Source organism: Corythoichthys intestinalis, chromosome 3 (assembly GCF_030265065.1).
Source record: "Corythoichthys intestinalis isolate RoL2023-P3 chromosome 3, ASM3026506v1, whole genome shotgun sequence".
Classification (NCBI taxonomy): Eukaryota; Metazoa; Chordata; class Actinopteri; order Syngnathiformes; family Syngnathidae; genus Corythoichthys; species Corythoichthys intestinalis.
Window position 1 is genome coordinate 15,296,930 of NC_080397.1, and position 7,486 is coordinate 15,304,415.

Consider the following 7,486-nt stretch of genomic DNA (forward strand, 5'->3'; position numbering starts at 1 on the left):
CAGTGGACCGCGGGGTTGATGCCGACACCCGGCCGGCACGTAAATGGTGAACATGCGCCAGCGGCCCCGCAAACGTCACACTTTCTAATGGAGTCGATACATTTTAGTAGGTCGTGTTGTGTCACGCCTCTCGGTCGGCTGGTGTGTATTGGGTGAGGGGGACAGGGACAACTGATGGTGAGAATGAGGTCCCCAATGACACAGATGTTACATAACTTTCTGGAACAGAATAATACACATAAGGAGTGATTGCTGAAAAGCGACTGATGAAATAAAAGATGGATTGAGGGAGAAGGGAGCGATTGGAACATGCCAAACAAAGGTTTAAATAGAAGAAGGGATGATGAAGTCATTTCTCAGAAAATTGGGGGAGGGGGTGGACAAACATCAGCATTTAGCCTTCCTGGGGGTCAGTCAATAACGCTGCGTGACACTGGTTCTTTTTCAAGCCCGGGGCCACTTCTGCAATACTTGTTGACTCTTGGCTGTTCCAGCTGAGCACACAAAGAGGAGATATTACAACGCAAAGTGCAGTCGACATATGTGTGTAACTTTGCATATGCTGCATTGCTTGTTCACAATCCCCCCCAAAAGTATAGAACTATTGAGACTCATTTATTTTTGCTGTTAAACAGGAAGACAACACTAAGTATAAAGTACCTAAAGTGTTTAGGTAGGCAAATAGCGAATTTCTAATATCTCTGATAATAGAGAAAATAATGTTAACTTTTGACACAAAAATATGACACTGCTTCAGGTGCAACCTTTTTGTGATGTCAGTCATACCCAAGCACATACTGTACACTTATCGACTTCAACACGTACTGTACATGCGATAATGGTGTTGTATTTTGCGTTGACTCATTAGTTGGCATTGACTGTGATAGACGTACATGATAAACATAGACCCACATGGTTGAAAAGAGTTAACTGAGAATTTTTTTTTTACATTAGATAACCTTGACCCTCATGATCTGAGCACAATTCCATTCCAGGACCAAGCTTGTAAATTGACTGTGCTCATACATCTTTAATGTTTTTCTCGATAAGAAATCATAGAATTCCAGTTAATGCCTGCAAAACATCCCATGACCCCCAATGTTATCCCAAAAAATAATTCAAGGCATCATTTTAAAGGCTAATAAATCTGAAAAAGAAATTAAAAGTGTAAAAACAATGTTATTTATACACAGTGGTTCCTGTACTTACGAAATTAATTGGATCTGGGAGTAGTTTCGTAAACTGAAAATTCTGTAAGTAGAGTCGCGTTTTCCATGTATATGCTCTCATGTGTTCCAAGCCCCTCAAAATTCAGACCGAAATCTTTTATAAAGCATAAAAATGCCTCAAAATATGTAACAAATACATTTTACAATTAGATTATTGCACGATAAAAATTAAGAGTTTTGTATACTGTAACAAATAATAAAGACTAAAAGTTCATAAACTCACATAAAGCTGTCGGAACATCTCATGGCTCGAGGGGGCGGATGACGAGGACACTGGGATACACATACTAGTACAGTACAGGCCCCTCTTAGCCAATTGGATGCCAGGAAGATGCTAGTAGCCAGTGGCAGAGCAGTTATAAGTATGTTACTTTCAGTAAACTCTGGGAGCTGCGTATAGCAGTCTATACTGTATTTTTGCCTCTCGTAGTCTAAAATTTCTTTCGTAGCGAGTCAATATTTTCCTGTTGAGGCATGTCGTAAGCTGAAAATTCCGTTTGTAGAGACGTTGGTCAGTAGAGGTACCACCAAACAAGCACATACTATGAGGGCTTAAGTCTATCAACATAACGAAAGTGTGAGCCAGCTGAACAGGAGGAGTGTTAGAACGGGCAGCTATACATACACCTTGACATAAAAGGAAATGTTTAGCATAACATAAACAAAACAGAATTTTGGGTGTAAGACAACTTGGGGACATGGTTAATGTTCACTTGGAAGCACTTCGATACAAAATTCTATCTCCAGAGACGACAAGGATGAGCGGCAGATGGGGCATTCTGTTGCTGTTGATGCTCACTTGGGGGATCGATGTACTCGTACACACCAGGTAAAAGAGAGGCTTTTCTTGATTTTGCTTGTTGATCTTATCATTAAAATTTGCTTGCGTAATGAGACTCATTTTCTCTCATGATGATGCTCTTATTGTGAAAAACCCGTAAGGTCAGGTGCTCGTATGATGGGGGTCCACTGTATTTAAAACAAGGGGAAAAAATAGGAATCGAACCTGTGCTGTCTGCATGCAGAGTAGACTGTTGGTATGTCCAGCTGAGTAAAATTAAAAAAAAAAAAAAAAACCTGAATGTGTCCTGTGTATGGCGGAAAACACTGACGTGACTTTAAGTTCCGCTTTCAGACCCCCAATTTGGCCAAATTTTAAAATTGTCCGATATGCATGTGTGATACATCATTGGAAAGCTTAAAATCTCAATTTTCTGGGGGAAGAAAAAAATTGAACAGGAGGGCATTTTTAAAAGAAAAACATTTTTTAAACAGCAAAACCCTATCTGGAGGTGAGAGCACGCAAGAGCAGAGTTACAGACGCCATGATTTTAACGAGATACTATCGCGTACTTACTTTGTTTCGATCCAAAAACCCCATGTAGCATGTATCACTGAGTGTCAAGACACAGCTGTGAATGGGCGCACTTGGATTTTTGGGGGATTTTATGGGCGAAACATGGTAATATAACAAGGGTTGTGATGCAGAAATCGCAGACATCAAGGAGTGGACGAGATTTTCTTTTTCATGTATTTAGTTTTAAAAGTTTTTTTTCCAATTTTTCTTGGTTTGGATCGATTATATATCATCTAACATATCGGAGAAAATGCGACAGTAACAAAAAAATACAATTACGCGATCGTTATGAAGTAGATATCCATGACTTTTTTACGGACGCCATTTTTTTCATTGTGACGTAATTTGTTTAAAAGTTTAATATATGCAAGTGAATAATTTTTTAAAGTCATTTTTTTCTTTTTAAACGAAATATGAGACCTCAATTAATGATTCTAAGCTTAAAATGACAGACATTTTGAATAAGAAATATGATTAATTACTTTCGTTTTATGGCTGGGTTGAAACAAAAGCGGTTGCGCGACGTCGGTAAACTGAGGTTTCCAGGGTAAAACGGACCAATTAGAAATAGTTGGGGGGCTTCATGCGCCATGAATCTGCTATGGCAGCATATAGACATATTGTTCTATCAAACACAACAGTTGTTTTGGCTTAAAGTACTGCAGTTTCTTTTAAAGAGGAGTGCAAGAGCAGAAACTGCTTCTTCTGTCTTGTCTGTGTTTTCCACTGTATGAAAATACGGGTCCCCTAAGTAAAAGCAGCTGCTTTCATCCTAAAAGTTAATGGTGAGGTTTTATTTTTACAGATTTACTGTCCCAACATATTTGATCAATTAAAATAATTCAAATTTTGTGTCGATTCACATTCAGCAATCCTGCGTCACACCCTTCCAGAGTGAGTAGTTTTGTTTTATACTTGTATGAGAATGGATTGAGTTCAAGAAAAGTTTCTCAAATTTCACACGTTCAATATTGCCTGCGTTATTTTTATTTCCCGTTTTTTTTTCCCCTTTCAAAGATTTTTTTTTTCAGAAGCAGATCTGGAATGACTGCCAACTTAAACTTTCCAAGTTCAATAGGGAGATGTAGTTTTTCAAAGTAGTAGTTTCACAATTTGGGTCTAGACTAACATCTGCTGCTGCGTCAAATGCACTGGCAGCTGTACTATGATGACCTTATGTGTCCGAACGTGGTTGATGCTAAGATTTTTGAGTGTTTGAACTAAATTATAGTGCTGAAGAGTGAGCAGTTTATTCCGTGCCATCCATGCTTGTGACAGCAGCTGGGCTTGTATGGCTAAGCCTAGTGGGATAGATCCGAACCGTAGGGATGAAGTGCCTAAAGCCCCTCCAGCCGGCTGCCATAGATGGACTAGCTCACTGATAAAAGCAAACAGCCAAGTAGCTTCCTAATACACGCGACTTTTGAGGAATGACTTGACACGCTCTGAATAATTTCAAAGGAAATGGCTCTAAAACCCAAATGATTTTTTCTTACAAAATCAAGATATGTACTATATTTATTAATCACATTTATTTATCCCTCAGTGGATTAAGTAATGTTATCCATTCAACAATTTGATTATTTGATAGGTTAAAAAAAGGTGCTCGTCTGTCAATATATGTTTGTCAATAGCCACGTTTACATGCTGACTTTTATTCATACCGATTCAAATCATTCCGAATGGAAATTTCACATCAGCTGTTTACATGTCACTTCATCTATTCCGATCCAGCATTTACATGTGACTGCCTTTATTCCGAAAGGACGTTTGACAACTGCCGTCTGACATGCGCAGATTAATCAAAACAAAGCGTCACGTTGCAAAACATGGAGATCGATCGTCAGATCAGCTGCTGTTTTAACTTTTCGAGTGGAAACAAAACTTCAGAATGATACGCCGTTCATTTAAAAAGTTGTGTGTGTGCGCTGTGCGTGCCTGCCTGGGTCGGCCCCCAATGGGAAGGCATGGCGCAATGTTTGTGGGAGCTGTCTTGTCAACTGATGCTGAATTCTATGAATATGACTGAGACTTTCAGTATTTTCATCCAAAAGACTAAGACAAAAATTAGCTCATTATCGTCCTGTCATCGTCATTGAAAAAATGTTTGTCGATGAAATATTTTCGTTATTGTCATCGTTAGAGGTGGGACTCTTGGGGCACTTAACGATTTGATAATAATTCAGAGGCTCCAATTCGATTATAAATCAATTTTTGATGCAACCCCCCCCCCCCCCTTTTTTTTTTTTTTTTTTTTTTTTTTTTTTGTCTTCAGGCTTCATAATGCAATGCACCCGGTCAAGCAGTCCAGTGCCAGAGGTAGCAAAGCAACCGCAAAACATCAGGGAACATCTGCCATGTTTGACTGTGGGGACCTTGTTGTTTTCTTTGAAGGCCTCGTTTTTCCCTGTAAACTCTATGTTGATGCCTTTTCACATAAAGCTCTACTTTTGTCTCATCTGACCAGAGAAAATTCTTCCAAAACGTTTTTGGCTTTCTGAGGTTAGTTTTGGCAAACTCTAGCCTGGCTTTTTTATTTCTCTTTGTCAGAAGTGGGGTCTTCCTGGGTATCCTACCATAGAGTCCCTTTTCATTCAGGCGCCGACGGATAGTTCGGGTTGACACTGTTGTACCCTCGGATTTCAGGACAGCTTGAGCTTGTTTGGATGTTAGTCGAGGTTCTCAATCCACCATTCGCACAATCTTTCGTTGAAATCTCTTGTCATTTTTTCTTTTCCGTCCACATCTAGGGAGGCTAGCCACAGTGCCATTGGCTTTACACTTATTGATGACACTGCGCACGGTAGACACAGGAACATTCAGGTCTTTGGAGATGGACTTGTAGCCTTGAGATTGCCCATGCTTCCTTGCAATTTTGTTTCTCAAGCCCTCAAACAGTTCGTTGGCCTTCTTTATTTTCTCCATGCACAATGTGGTACACACAAGGACACAGGACAGAGGTTTGATTCAACTTTAATCCATTTTAACTGGCTGCACGTGTGAATTAGTTATTGTCACCACCTGTTATGTGCCACAGGTAAGTAACAGGTGCTGTTAATTACACAAATTAGATTCCCATCACATGATTTTTCAAAGGAAACCAATACTTAAGTCCGGCCCAGTTTTGTGTAAAATGATAATGATTTAATTTCCCCCCCATTCTCTTTTGTGTTTTTTCATTGCAAGCAAAATAAATGAAGATATTATTACCAAAGCATTTGCAATTGCAATCTTTTTCAGGGGGAAATTGAACATTATCTGACAGATTTGCAGGGGTGCCAATACTTTTGGCCTGCAGTGTATGTTCCCTGTTGCGACATTTAGGCGGGAAATTGAACTCAAGTGGATAACATTAGAATAAAATAAACATTGGAGCCTGACATCTGGAACGGCACAGTTGCCTAGCATTGGGCACTGTTGATGTGCTGACGCTGGCTTGGTGTGCTTAGACCTTCATGATTATGTAGTTTTACCTGCATACAGTTGGATGCGACCACTGAAATGTTGATGGATTTACGTTCTAGGCTTCTTATCCAAATCAAGTCTGATTCAATTGTCTCTCTGTACGTTAGAGTAAAAGACAAAGCGATTCTGATAAATGAAGATAACGTGAACATGTTATTGTTCTTCTCTTGTGAGTTGACAGTAACAATAACAACAATATCCTGCAAGCTTTTATCACTGTGCTCTTGTCAGTCTAATGCTGATATTATGAGTGCTACAAATTGGCACCTTTAGGGCACGACAGGGAGTCAAAACAGTGCAAACATTTCTGGCAAAGATTTAATCATGTGTCGTCTTTATGCAGTCGATTTTAGAATACGCTGGTCATTTCGGTAGCTCGCTATATTTACCTCTCTGCACATGCTATGACAGCAATGAACAAATCATGCAACACTGCAGGAGCATCACACCAATTATTCACTTCACCAATAGGAGAGTGGCAAGGGACCAAACATGACATGGAATCATCTTGGGAGAGAGCGATTGTGTTTGCATCTGTGCTAAGAAATGATTGGAAAATTCCATCACCTCTGTTAAAGTTAAAATGCTAACAGATGGTCTCAATTGCATTCTTAGTGTGCATTAAGGGTGGAAACCTCTGGGTAGCTCACAATACAATGCGTTTTGCAATACAAGGTTTATTCGTTGTATTGTAGAATATCCTAAAATGACTTCCTGACTCATGTATCGATAATTGTTGTATCACCAGATCCTGTGATCATTGTGATCGTGAGCCTTGTATCGCAAATCGTATCGTATCGTGAGCTACCCAGAAGTTCCCATCCCTAGTAGACACCCAATCCGCTTTGACTGGGACCGCTTTGAACTCATTGGCAGCCAATGGGTTAACATGGACAGTATTCATGTAGAAAATTTTGTTTTTGTTTTATTTAACGGTGACAACTTTTTGAAAAGATACAGTATTTCAATTCATAGTGAGAGCATATAAATAACCTTTTGGGATTAAAACAAGTATAGCGATCGCTCACGATTTCAATACATTGTAACACTCCTCGTGTCTTCTGTTCTTTTTTTGTTTGGAAACTAAGGCTAGTCATTTTAAATACAAATATTTTTTTTATACTTTTGGGTATAATAAGCATTCAGAAAAAGGGTTGAATAAAAGCAGTGTCAAATTTAGTTGCAGTAGCACACTAATGAACCAATTTGCGCCGGACATTCCGCAGCTGTTCTGTCGCTCTCATGCACAAACTAATGTATCAAATGTGGGCATAGCGTACACATTAATGGTTTTATTACTGTAGTTATGATACTAAGAGGGGAAAATAGCAGTGGTTTACTCCCAAAATAACCGCAAAATTACAAATAAATAAAGTAATATTAACAATGGAGGTGGGGGGAGGGGTGGTAATATTGTGGGGAAAATCAGCCATAA